Source organism: Salvelinus fontinalis, chromosome 1, assembly GCF_029448725.1.
Source record: "Salvelinus fontinalis isolate EN_2023a chromosome 1, ASM2944872v1, whole genome shotgun sequence".
Lineage (NCBI taxonomy): Eukaryota > Metazoa > Chordata > Actinopteri > Salmoniformes > Salmonidae > Salvelinus > Salvelinus fontinalis.
In genome coordinates this window covers 35,047,643-35,062,316 of record NC_074665.1, presented here as the reverse complement: position 1 = coordinate 35,062,316, position 14,674 = coordinate 35,047,643, and the positions used below count along the sequence as shown (strand labels likewise).

Below are 14,674 nucleotides of genomic sequence, written 5' to 3'. Positions count from 1 at the left end.
TTTCAATTGTGCTCAGAGACACTCTTTTTTCCTCTGTGGGGGATACGGGGGCCTGACTATCTCCACTACACTAATCACTACACCTCTCTGATCATTTGCATCCAGCCTGAGTGCAATGTAGGAAACCAAGAAGTGTCCTTGTGTTTATATTGTATTCACTGGTTTATGTGCCTTGCTTTCCTAATTTCAGGCACTCCAAATTGCATTGTTTACCCTAAACAATCAAAACAGTGGATTGCCTGGCCAATATATCGCCCATCACTCAAAAATTCAGGAATGACCTGATGGAGCGTGTCTTGCAGAGACGCATGGACAAATAATTTAAATACTAGGAGACAAAATCCTGTGGAAGAGGCTGTGGTCTGGTTGACAACAGGGCCCCCATCCCAACATGGTTCTCCTTGCACTACAACCTAATACAAACACATTCTATTGTAACATAAGTTGTTAGCCTCTGTTCCTTATCACTCTGCATCTGTAGATTTGGATAAAAATCCATTCAATGTAGTATAAAGTACTGTACATAAAAGAATACCTACTTTATAATGTCTATTTTATTGTATATTTGAGCTTTTATTGATTTGAATTTTGAGAATGCCTTGTCTACACTGTGTATTGTTCAGTATACAGACCCCAAGTCTGTGTTGTAAAAAATCAATAGCGGTCTTTGCCAGTTCATCGATTGTTGTCATTACATAGGTATACTCTGATGTTTGGGGTTTTACCAATATAACTTCAGTATTCAAATGTTACTGATACATTGATCTGACTGCTTTATTACATACACAATACTATCATGTGGCATACTGTAATAAATCACTAATAGTAGATAGTAACAAAACAGGTGTTACTGGTTCAATTAATGTCATTTATTACTGTGATTGTAACAAAATAGAATGTACTGGTTTATTAGAGTGATTTAACAAAATTGGTTGTTTAGGCAATGTCTGGCTGAGAAGCTGAGTCATCGTAGTGTAATTACTATAGGCCAATCACATCATCTGCCTCTTTGAATCCCACGTAGACTCCTGTCGGCAAGGGTTATTTGCGTTGAATAGCACAAACACCACTTGGAGGCAAGACACTCCGTGCTTGATTGATACAATTTTTTTAAAGATATGCAGAGTGCCAGGTCTCTCTCCATTCAGAGACATCAGTATCAAGCTGTCTGTCAGTCTGAACTTCATTACATCATCTTGCAAGTCTCCATGTACTGGCTCCATACATGTTTCTGTGAACCCATACACAGATAGTCAATGATCTATTATCAATGGCAGTTAGGATAGGTAATATCTGATACACAAACAGGTACTTTGTTGAAGGTTAAACAGGTCATTTAAAACCTACGCAATTATGGTCTCCCCAGGCAGTGGCTCGGGTGGTTGTTGTCCTTGATGATCTTTTTTCTTGTGACATCGAGTGCTGTAGGTGTCATGGAGGGCAGGTAGTTTGCCCCCGGTGATGCATTGTGCAGACTGCAACACCCTTTAGAGAGCCTTGCGGTTGAGGGCAGTGCAGTTGCCGTACCAGGCTGTGATACAGCCCGACAGGATGCTCTCGATCTGTAAAAGTTTGTCAGGGTTATGGGTGACAGTTTCTTCATCCTCCTGAAGTTGAAGAGGCGCTGTTGCGCCTTCTTCACCACACTGTCTGTGTGGGTGGACCATTTAAGTTTGTCTGGGATGTGTACGCCGAAGAACTTAAAACTATCTACCTTCTCCACTGTTGTCCCTTCAATGTGGATAGGGGGTGTTCCCTTTGCTGTTTCATGAAGTCCACGATTATCTCCTTTGTTTTGTTGACGTTGAGTGAGAGGTTGTTTTCCTGACACCACAATCCGAGTGCCCTCACCTCCTCCCTGTAGGCTGTCTCGTCATTGTTGGGAATCAAGCTCACTACTGTTGTGTCATCTGCAAACTTGATGATTGAGGTGGAGGCGTGCATGGCCACGCAGTCGTGGGTAAACAGGGAGTACAGGAGGGGGCTGAGAACGCACCCTTGTGGGGCAACAGTGTTGAGGGTCAGTGTGAAGATGGTGTTTCCTACCTTCACCATCTGGGGGCGGCCCATCAAAGTGCAAGACCCAATTGCACAGGGTGGGGTTGAGACCCAGGGCCTCCAGCTTGATGATGAGTTTGGAGGGTACTATAGTGTTAAATGCTGAGGTGTAGTCAATGAACAACATTCTTACATAGGTATTCCTTGTCCAGATGGGAGAGGGCAGTGTGATGGCGATTGCATCGTCTGTGGACCTGTTGTGGCGGTATGCAAACCGAAGTGGGTCTAGGGTGGCCGGTAAGGTGGAGGTGATAGGATCCTTGACTAGTCTCTCAAAGCACTTCATGATGACAGAAGTGAGTGCTACGGGGCAGTAGTCATTTAGTTCAGTTACCTTTGCCTTCTTGGAAACAGGAACAATGGTGGCCATCTTGAAGCATGTGGGGACAGCAGGCTGGGATAGGGAGCGATTGAATATGTCCGTAAACACACTAGCCAGCTGGTCTGCGCATGCTCTGGAGACGCGGCAAGGGATGCCGTCTGGGCCAGCAGCCTTGCGAGGGTTAACACGTTTAACTTATTATGGATAGGGGGCAGCATTTTCACGTTTGGATGAAAAGCGTGCCCAGAGTAAACTACCTGCTACTCAGTCCCAGTTGCTAATATATGCATATTATTAGTAGATTTGGATAGAAAACACTGAAGTTTCTAAAACTGTTTGAATGATGTCTGTGAGTATAACAGAACTCATATGGCAGGCGAAAACCTGAGAAATTCCCCTTAAAGTGTTGCTCTGTGCTACCCAGTTGGGCGGGGTAGGAGTCCACCCCCCTTCCCCTTCCTCCTCCCTTCCCCATGGGCTAGGTATGTCTTCTGTGCGCGGCTCTGTGGCCCATCCCATGCCCCCGGGCCCTCGTGCCTTGAACCTCACACTCCCACCGCTATTTCAGTGGATACAGCTGGATAACTGCAAGGCAATCCGATTGTGCACCACTCGGGAGCCATGACCAATATATATTGTCCAGCTAATAACAGGGTTAATAATATATCTGTGAGAATATCCAATATCCAAATATCCAAATATAATTCTAAATTAATAATAATAATAATAGCTTTGTTTAAAAAATACTATTTTGGATATGATTTGACTGAGAAAAAGGACGTTCTTGAACATATGGGGTAAGACATTGTTACTAATTTGTAAATAAAGCCAGTTTGTTATTTATAATAATTTATGTTTTGAGAGGGAGAGAAACCAAAATCCTCATGGGTCTCCCAGTCGAAGCCGGCACGCGTATTGAACTAGTATCTGTTTCAACACAGCTGGCACTGCGAAGCAGTGTCTTAGATTGCTGCTCCACTCGTGACCGGTCAGGAGTAGACTACAGTACTACAGTAAGAACAAAATAATCCTAACATTTCCACATCCTAATTGTAGTCTAAGTTCCTCTTAGAATAAAAACCTTAGTGTAATAACAGTTTTAGTAAGTAATACTGAAGTCGTGTACAATTTATCAGTTTCTATTTAGCTTTATGTTAACCATTCATTGTCAGTTGGAGACACAGAAGCGCCTTGGGACCCAAAAGCATAATCAGTGCTCTAAGTCCCGCAGCATAATCGCAAAACTCTGTTGCAAAGGATAAGTTCATTAGAGTTAACTGCACCTCAGATTGCATCCCAAATAAATGCTTCACAGAGTTCAAGTAACAGACACATCTCAACATCAACTGTTCAGAGACTGCGTGAATCAGGCCTTCATGGTCGAATTGCTGTGAAGAAACCACTACTAAAGGACACCAATAATAAGAAGAGACTTGCTTGGGCAAAAAAACACGAGCAATGGACATTAGACCGGTGGAAATATGTCCTTTGGTCTGATGAGTCCAAATTTGAGATTTGTGGTTCTAAACGCCGTCTTCGCTATTATTCTGCAATGCAAATAGTAAAAATAACTAAAAACCTTTGAATGAGTAGGTGTGTCCAAACTTTTGACAGGTACTGTATGCTTTGATTTCCAAGGTTTCCCAAATAACTCTAAATCTAGCATATAGGTGGCCGTTTGATTAATTGTTCAGCAGTCTTATGGCTTGATGGTAAAGCCTTTTGGTCCTAGACTTGGCACTCCAGTACCGCTTGCTGTGCGGTAGCAGAGAGAAAAGTCTATGACTTGGGTGACTGGTGTCTTTGACAATTTGACAACTTCCTCTGACACCGCCTAGTATATTGGGCCTGGATGTCAGGAAGCTTGGCACCAGTGATGTACTGGGCCGTACGGATTACCCTTACGGTCAGATGCCGAGCAGTTGCCATATCAGGCGGTGATGCAACTGGTCAGGATGCTCTCGATGGTGCACCTGTAGAACTTTTTGAGGATCTGGGGACCCATGCCAAATCTTTTCAGTCTCGTGAAAGGGAAAATGGGTTGTCGTGCCCTCTTCACAAATGTTTTTGGTGTATTTGGACAAAGTTGGTGGGTGATGTGGACACCAAGGAACTTGAAATTCTCAACCCGGCCCACTTCAGCCATGTCGATGTTAATGGGGGCCTGTTCAGGAGTACAGGAGGGAACTAAGCACGAATCCCTGAGGGGCCCCAGTGTTGAAGATTTGCGTGGCAGATGTGTTGTTGCCTGTCGTTACCACCTGGGGGCAGCCCGTCAGGAAGTCCAGGATCCAGTTGCAGAGGGAGGTGTTCAGTCCCAGGGTCCTTAACTTAATGATGGAGCTTTGTGAGCATTATGGTGTGGAAAGCTGAGCTATAGTCAATGAACAGCATTCTCACATAGATGTTCCTATTGTCCAAGTGGGAAAGGGCAGTGTGTAATGCGACTGAGATTGCGTCATCTGTGGATCTGTTGGGGCGGTATGCAATTTGGAGTGGGTCTAGAGTTTCCAGCATGAGGATGTTGTTGTGAACCAGCTTTTCTAAGCACTTCATGGCTACCGATGTGAGTTCTACGGGGTGGAAATAATTTAGGCAGCTTACCTTTGCTTTCTTGGGCACAGGGACTCTGGTGGTCTGTTTGAAACATGTAGGGTTTACCGACTCAGTATGGGAGAGGTTGAAAATGTCAGTGAAGACACTTGCCAGTTGGTCCGCCCATGCTTTTAGTACACATCCTGGTAATCCATCTGGCCCTGCTGCCTTGTGAATGTTGATCTGTTTAAAGGTCTTGCTCACATCGGCTACGGAGAGCGTAATCACACAGACATCAGGAACAGCTGGTGCTCTCATGCATGCTTCAGTGTTGCGTGCCTCGAAGCCAGCATAAAAGGCATTTAGCTTGTCTGGTAGGCTTGTGTCACTGGGCAGCTCGCGGGCGGGTTTGTAGTCCGTAATAGTTTGCAAGCCCTGCCACATCCGACGAGCATCAGAGCCGGTGTAGTAGGATTCAATCTTAGTCCTGTATTGATGCTTTGCCTGTTTGATGATTCATCTGAAGGCATAGCGGGATTTCTTATGAGCGTTCAGATTAGTGTCCCACTCCTTGAAAGCGGCAGCTCTAGCCTTTAGCTCTGTGCGGATGTTGCCTGTAATCCGTTGCTTCTGGTTTGGAAATGTACGTACGGTCACTGTGGGGAAGACGTCGTCAATGCACTTGTTGATGAAGCCGGTGACTGAGGTGGTATACTCCTCAATGCCATTGGATGAATTCCGGAACATATTTCAGTCTGTGCTAGCAAAACAGTCCTGTAGCGAAATATCCGCATCATCTGACAACTTTTGTATTGAGCGAGTCACTGGTACTTCGTGCTTTAGTTTTTGCTTGTAAGCAGGAACCAGAAGGACAGAGTTATGGTCAGATTTGCCAAATGGAGGGCGAGGGAGAAGTTTGAATGTGTCTCTGTGTGTGGAGTAAAGGTGGTCTAGAAGTTCTTTTCCTCTGGTTGCACATTTAACATGCTGGGAGAAATTAAGGCAAACGGATTTAAGTTTGCCTGCATTAAAATCCCCAGCCACTAGGAGTGCTTCTTCTGGAATAGCATTTTGTTGTTTGCTTATGGCCTTATACATCTTGTTGAGTGCACTCTTAGTGCCAGCATCGGTTTCTGGTGGTATATAAACGGCTATGAATAATATAGATGACAGCTCTCATGGTAGATAGTGTGGTCTACAGCTTATCATGAGGTGTTCTACCTCAGGCGAGCAATACCTCGAGACTTCTTTAATATTAGACATCGCGCACCAGCAGTTATTGACAAATTGACACACACCCCCGCCCCTCGTCTTACCAGATATACAGTGGGGCAAAAAAGTATTTAGTCAGACACCAATTGTGCAAGTTCTCCCACATAAAAAGATGAGATAGGACTGTAATTTTCATCATAAGTACACTTCAACTATGACAGACAAAATTAGAAAAAAAATCCAGAAAATCACATTGTAGGATTTTTAATGAATTTATTTGCAAATTATAGTGGAAAATAAGTATTTGGTCACCTACAAACAAGCAAGATTTCTGGCTCTCACAGACCTGTAACTTCTTCTTTAAGAGGCTCCTCTGTCCTCCACTCGTTACCTGCATTAATGGCACCTGTTTGAACTTGTTATCAGTATAAAAGACACCTGTCCACAACCTCAAACAGTCACACTCCAAACTCCACTATGGCCAAGACCAAAGAGCTGTCAAAGGACACCAGAAACAAAATTGTAGACCTGCACCAGGCTGGGAAGACTGAATCTGCAATAGGTAAGCAGCTTGGTTTGAAGAAATCAACTGTGGGAGCAATTATTAGGAAATGGAAGACATACAAGACCACTGATAATTTCCCTCGATCTAGGGCTCCACGCAAGATCTCACCCCGTGGGGTCAAAATGATCACAAGAACGGTGAGCAAAAATCCCAGAACCACACGGGGGGACCTAGTGAATGACCTGCAGAGAGCCGGGACCAAAGTAACAAAGCCTACCATCAGTAACACACTACGCCGCCAGGGACTCAAATCCTGCAGTACCAGACGTGTCCCCCTGCTTAAGCCAGTACATGTCCAGGCCCGTCTGAAGTTTGCTAGAGAGCATTTGGATGATCTAGAAGAAGATTGGGAGAATGTCATATGGTCAGATGAAACCAAAATATAGCTTTTTGGTAAAAACTCAACTTGTCGTGTTTGGAGGACAAAGAATGCTGAGTTGCATCCAAAGAACACCATACCTACTGTGAAGCATGGGGGTGGAAACATCATGCTTTGGGGCTGTTTTTCTGCAAAGGGAGCAGGACTACTGATCCGTGTAAAGGAAAGAATGAATGGGGCCATGTATCGTGAGATATTCAGTGAAAACCTCCTTCCATCAGCAAGGGCATTGAAGATGAAATGTGGCTGGGTCTTTCAGCATGACAATGATCCCAAACACACCGCCCGGGCAACGAAGGAGTGGCTTCGTAAGAAGCATTTCAAGATCCTGGAGTGGCCTAGCCAGTCTCCAGATCTCAACCCCATAGAAAATCTTTGGAGGGAGTTGAAAGTCCGTGTTGCCCAGCAACAGCCCCAAAACATCACTGCTCTAGAGGACATCTGCATGGAGGAATGGGCCAAAATACCAGCAACAGTGTGTGAAAACCTTGTGAAGACTTACAGAAAACGTTTGACCTCTGTCATTGCCAACAAAGGGTATATAACAAAGTATTGAGAAACTTTTGTTATTGACCAAATACTTATTTTCCACCATAATTTACAAATAAATTCATTAACTTCTTGCGAATATAGGGGGTGCTGTTTCGACTTAGCATAAATCGGTCTCCAGAATAAACTGCCTAGTACTCAATTCTTGCTCGTACAATATGCATATTATTATTATTATTGGATAGAAAACACTCTCTAGTTTCTATAGCCGTTGGAATTATGTCTCTGAGTGAAACAGAACTCCTTCTACAGCACTTTTCATGACAGGGAGTGAGATTTCAGAAATCTTGGCCCCTGTTCCCAGGTCAGTTGTAATGTCCCTGTAAATGCTATGGGGAAACAAACACTGCCTACGTCTTCCTCTAGATGTCAGTAAGTGGTGACGCTTTGAATGGAGTCGATTGCGCAATCTGGGACTTTATAAAAGACCAATGACCGGAAGTACATTTCTTTTCGTCTCTGCGCCTGACGCACGATGGACGTCGGACTTGCCTCCTTCCAAGCTGTTGTTTAGCCAGTAATATTTCTCCGGTCATGTTTTTACTCGTTATAGGTGTTAAAAACATCATAAGGTAGTTAATTTAAACCGTTTTATAGCAATTTATATCCGTTTAGGGCGATTTTATAGCATTTCTGTGTGACGCACTTTGAGGAGCTGGGCACTTTTCTAGTGCATGGTGAACGTTAGTGGCCATTTCAACGGGACAAGAGGACATCTTTCGACCAAAAGACGATTAGACCGGAGAAAGGATTCATTGCCCAAGATTCTGATGGCAGTTCAGCTAATAGTAAGAACTATTTATGATGATAAATCGTTGTTCTGTCGAAAAATGTTAAACGCTTATGCCGCCATTTTCTTTTGGGTAGCTTCGCTTTGGCGCAACCTGTATTGAAAAGTAAGGATAATTTAAAAAATGTAATTCAGCGATTGCATTAAGAACTAAATTGTCTTTCAATCGCTGTCCACCCTGTATTTTTTAGTCAAGTTTATGAGTATTTATGTATAAGACTAGATCACTGTCCAATATGGCGCCCGACATTTTCTGACCAGCTTGGCTACTTTTCTCATTGTATAACCACGATTTTGGTGGCTAAATATGCACATTTTCGAACAAACTCTATATGTATGTTGTAATATGATGTTACAGGAGTGTCATCTGAAGAATTCTGAGAAGGTTAGTGAAAAAATTAATACATTTTGGTGGTGATAATGCTATCGCTCTTTTTGCCGTGAATCAATGCTGGGGTAATGTTTGCACATGTGCTATGCTAATATAACTATTTATTGTGTTTTCGCTGTAAGACACTTAGAAAATCTGAAATATTGTCTGGATTCACAGGATCTGTGTCTTTCAATTAGTGTACGCTGTGTATTTTTAAGAAATGTTTTATGATTAGTAATTAGGTAATACACGTTGCTCTCTGTATTTATTCTAGTCGAGTTGTGATGGTGGGTGCAATTGTAAACTATGATTTATACCTGAAATATGCACATTTTTCTAACAAAACCTATCCTATACAATAAATATGTTATCAGACTGTCATCTGATGAGTTTTTTTCTTGGTTAGTGGCTATCAATATCTTTATTTGGCCGAATTGGTGATAGCTAATGGTGGTGAGAAAAAATGGTGGACAAAGAAAAATTGTGTTTTTTGCTAACGTGGTTAGCTAATAGATTTACATATTGTGTCTTCCCTGTAAAACATTTTACAAATCAGAAATGATTGCTGGATTCACAAGAAGTGGATCTTTCATCTGGTATCTTGGACTTGTGATTGAATGATATTTAGATGCTACTATTTAATTGTGACGCTATGCTAGCTATGCTATTCAGCTTTTTTACTGGTGGGGGAGGTGGGGGTGCTCCCGGATCCGGGTTTCTGATTCGGTAGAAATCCTACAATGTGATTTTCTGGATTTGTTTTCTCATTTTGTCTGTCATAGTTGAAGTGTACCTATGATGAAAATTACAGGCCTCTCTCATCTTTTTAAGTGGGAGAACTTGCACAATTGGTGGCTGACTAAATACTTTTTTGCCCCACTGTAGCTGCTCTGTCCTGCCGATGCACAGAGAAGCCAGCCAGCTCTATATGATCCGTGTCGTCGTTCAGCCACTTCTCGGTGAAACACAAGATATTACAGTTGTTAATGTCCTGTTGGTAGGATAGTCTTAATCGTAGATTGCCCTGGTTGTTTTATGAATGATTGCACATTGGAAAATTAGGTGGAGGGAAGTGGTGGCTATTCTCCCTACTCGTCGGCGAGTTCTTACAAGGCACCCCGTCCTCCTCCCCCTTTTCTTCACGCTGATGATGGGATTTGGGTCTTGTCTTGACAAAGCAGTATATCCTTCACGTCGTACTCATTAAAGAAAAAATCTTAGTCCAGTTCGAGGTGAGTAATCGCTGTTCCGATGTCCCGACGCTCTTTACGGTCATAAGAGACGGAAGCAGCAACAGTATGTACAAAATGAGTTACAAACGATGCGGAAAAACAAACAAATAGCACAGTTGGTTAGGAGCCAGTAATACGGCAGCCAGCTCCACCGGTGCCATTATATTCCGACGGAGGGAATGGTAGGAGAGGAATCTGCAGGTAAAGCTAACAAACTAGGTTCAATGTTAACTAGCTAACATTAGGCTATAACTAGCAATGCAAATGGATTTTTGATTAGAATAATATTATTACACAGATCATACATGTAACATTAGGTAACGTGCCAGCAAGCTAACGTTTGCTAGCTAACAAACATTATGCTTTAACTTGCAATAAAAAATATAAACTTATATCTGGAAAATGTTGCCGTTCCAAAGTCATGCATCAGCGGCTTGTATGCGTGGAGGCGTAGAGATGCTAAACATGTTTATGTTAATTACGGCCAATTACCATGAGACCGGCAGTCATTTCCATGACAATAACCAGCTGACAACATTTCATGAACGCCACAGCCCTACCTACACACACGTTCTGTTGAAAGCTGAAAGATAGTGCCACATGGAAACAATGTGGGTGGACTGGTAGTCAATCAGTCAGTTAGTTTAGACAGGAGAACAGCTCTAATCAATATCTGAACCAAACACACACACAAACACACACTAAAGTGGACAGGTCCTAGTCAAACTGTCAGTCTTTCAGTCATTTGTCACTATAAACAGAATAAACAAACTTTTCCCCCCAAGTAGTTCATAGCCCACTCAAACATATCATGTCAAGGTTGTTGTGAGCTTGCCCTTTAACCGCAGGGTTGCTGGTCCAAGCCACGCTGGTCATTCATCCTTAATAGCTCAGTGATACTGTATAATGATTGATTGTGGTTTACATCCTACATAGGTTCAATTTTGTTGAAAAGGTGGACTCTAAAAGAGGTTCCAGTTTAAGATAAGGAAAAATCACCCTGGGTCTCATTTTACATAAAAAAAGTATAATGAGGACCGTCATCCATACACAAACACCAAACTAAAACAACTAAGACAGTCAAAGATTAATGTGACCCAGATAGTACACACAGAGTTTACACACACTGACGCATACACAATTCACACACTCGTTTCATTAATGAGCAGAAGTGTCAGTGGGAAATATGAGAACACTTGCTGCTGCTAAAGGAATGTTGAATCAGCTGTTTCATGCAGTTCTTAGAATCCTCCCAACAATCTCATAATGTAACAAATGTATCAACACTCGCTGTTCTGTTGTTGCTTTCAGTATTCCGCAATCTCCATTTCAGTGATAATAGTTTGTGGACTTTACACCCTGCGATTGTGACCCTCAAAATAAGAAATGTTGAGAAGTTAAAGTTTCAAAACGAACTGCAAACCAAATGTAAATTTGGCACAACCAACCATTCCTATCTCTGTTGTGTATCTGTCTGCCTTGCTGGTACTGCCAAGGGGCAGAACAGTGTGTGTATCTTTCCCAAAATGTCTTCAATCACCATTGTCAGCCTCAGGCCAGGTTGCCATAGGAGATACTGTATGTTCTGACTGAGAGCTCATTACCGCACACACACACACACTGCACACACATACACACCCTGCTCATCCCCTTTCAGAGCAATGCTGGGGTCAGCAAAAGCCATGGTAAGAAGTTAAGAGGGAAATAAAACTTGGTAACACTTTACTTCAAGCACATGACTCGTAATAAGCACATATGATATGCTTATAATGTGCTCTATGATCTGATACCCAAGGTGCAGTTTTCTTTGTACTTTAGCTGTGTGATGTAAAGGTATGATAAAAATGCTACACATCCATCCTGCAACATAATACAAATTACAGAGCTTCAATCAACAATACCAGGATACTTTGAGACACAGTACAACATGGCTAGATCGTTATATGATATTGACATGGCTCTTGACAAGTTAAACACTTCTCCATGGCATTTTCAAGAAAATGTCATCTGCACAGCCCTGCCTAGAATGTGTGAATCTTGACTTGACTGTGATACTAAATTACTCCCATCTCTACTACAACACAGTCAGTCAAACCCTAAAAGCAAATCAATACTTTTAACAGGCAAAAGAAACAAGAAAACCCCAGGGAAATTATTTGTCAGCTTGTAAATCCTTTTACTTTAATCATGTGAACAGCCAACAGCACGGCACAGCGCTCCGGCGCTCTGGGTTCTGGGAATGGCACTGGGAAACCTATTTTTCCAAAACCCCAGGGTCTGTTAAATGGATTACACACACCATGTTCCACCGTTCGAAGAGTTGGTATCCCAAGGCACCAGGTTCACTGCGCTGGAATATGATAAGCTTTAATGGAGTCTCCAAACACACTGACGCACAAATAAACACACAAACACTAGTGATACACAGACACACACACAGCGAAGCTTGATTGATTGGTGAGGCGGCTGACAAGACAGCAATGCAATCGGCCCAGACTTGGAGTAGAGCAGCAGTCAAAGACATTAACATCAACATGCCATCATACATACAATGAGAGAGAGAGATTTGTGAGATGGGGTGAAAAGGGGAAAGAGGTAGAGACTGGAGAGAGGTAGAGAGGGTGGTTGGGAGGAAAGAAGGGTGTGGTATGGAGGAGTTGTTGTTTCTGACAGTAGACACGTTTTCTTAATTGAAAAGCCATGTTTTTGAATGATCTCTCGTGATTGTAATTTCCTTCTTCCTGGTGTGTTTGTGCGTGTTGGAAAGATTTATTCAAATACTGAGTAACTATCATTCGCAATGGACATTAAAAAAAACCACTTTGTTTGTGCGCAATGAGCTGAGAGGATGACGGACTGATTAAATATGTGAGTGTGAATGGTCTTATTACAGCTGCAATATGTAACTTTTTGGGCGGCCCAACCAAATATAACACACAATGAAATGTGTGTTATAGATTTATCATTGAAAGCAAATATAAGAAGCTGTAGATCTGTTCCATGTATGCTATTTCTATGTTTCCCGTTCTTAAGTTTCATTTTTGCTACTTTTACTTTTGGTTTTGTACACCAGCTTTAAACAGGTGAAAATAAAATATTTTTGGTTATGGAAAATGCACTATATATACAAAAGAATGTGTACACCCCTTCAAATTAGTGGATTTAGCTATTTCAGCCACACTCGTTGCTGATAGGTGTATAAAATTGAGCACACAGCCATGCAATCTTCATAGACAAACATTGGCTGTAGAATGGCCTTACTGAAGAGCTTAGTGGCTTTCAACGTGACACCGTCATAGGATGCCACCATTCCATCAAGTCAGTTCGTCAACTGTAAGTGCTGTTATTGTGAAGTCGAAACATCTAGGAGCAACAACAACTCAGCCGAGAAGTGGTAGGCCACACAAATCACAGAACGGGACCGCCAGGTACACAAGCGCATAGCACATAAAAATCATCTGTCCTCAGTTGCAACACTCATTACCGAGTTCCAAACTGCCTCTGGGAGCAATGTCAGCACAATAACTGTTTGTCGGGAGCGTCATGAAATGGGTTTCCTAGGCCGAGCAGCCGCACACAACCCTAAGTTGTTCACCATGCACAATGTCAATCGTCGGCTGGAATGGTGTAAGCTCGCCGCCATTGGACTCTGGAGCAATGGAAACGCATTCTCTGGAGTGTTGAATCACACTTCACTATCTGGCAGTCCGATGGACGAATCTGGGTTTAGCGTATGCCAGGAGAACGCTACCTGCCCGAATGAGTAGTGTCAACTGTAAAGTTTGGTGGAGGAGGAATAATGGTCTAGGGCTGTTTTTCATGCTTTTGGCTAGGCCCCTTAGTTACAGTGAAGGGACATCTTAATACTACAGCATACAATGACATTCTAGACGGTTCTGTGCTTCTAACTTTGTGGCAAAAGTTTGGGGAAGGCCCTTTCTTGTTTCAACATGTCAATGTGCACAAAGCGAGGTCCATACAGAAATGGTTTGTTGAAATCGGTGAGGAAGAACTTGACTGGCCTGCACAGAGCCCTGACCTCAACCCCATCAAACACCAATGGGATGATTTGGAACGCCGACTACGAGCCAGGCCTAATCGCCCAGCATCAGTACCCAACCTCACTAATTCTCTTGTTGCTGAATGGAAGCAAGTCCCCGCAGCAATGTTCCAACATCTAGTGGAAGCCTTCCCAGAAGAGTGGAGGCTGTTGTATCAGCAAAGAGGGGACCAACTTTATATTAATGCCCATGATTTTGGAATGAGATCATTGACTTGTAGGTGTTTGCATACTTTTGGTCATGTAGTGTATATTTCACAGCTTTTTAGATGCTACAATGATTCTCTACACGACTTGCCTGTTTTCTCACATAAACTGAAATTAGCCAAACTATTAGAATTTTATTAACCAGGAAATGGCGGAGCAATTTCTGTAAAGTGCATCTTTAAACTTGGTAAGAGAATAAGACGTTGCCTTTGGTGTATTAAAATGAGCTGCTTATTGTGGTTTCACATACATCCCCAATACGCTGGCTTCCTGAATTCAAGTTTCTCACGATTTTCCATTGACTTCAATATAGCTTGCTACCTCCTTAGTTGTGATATTGAACGCTCATGGCCATTGCGTCAATAAGGTGCAGGGTGAAGTTTCCCCTAGAC

The 14,674-nt window shown here is 42.7% G+C and overlaps 1 protein-coding gene across 2 annotated transcripts in view; it reads left to right on the top strand.

The window, feature by feature from the left end:
* The window catches only part of LOC129853655 (Kv channel-interacting protein 2), a 196,816-nt gene that overhangs the window by 26,613 nt on the left and 155,529 nt on the right, over positions 1–14,674 (top strand). The window lies entirely within an intron of this gene.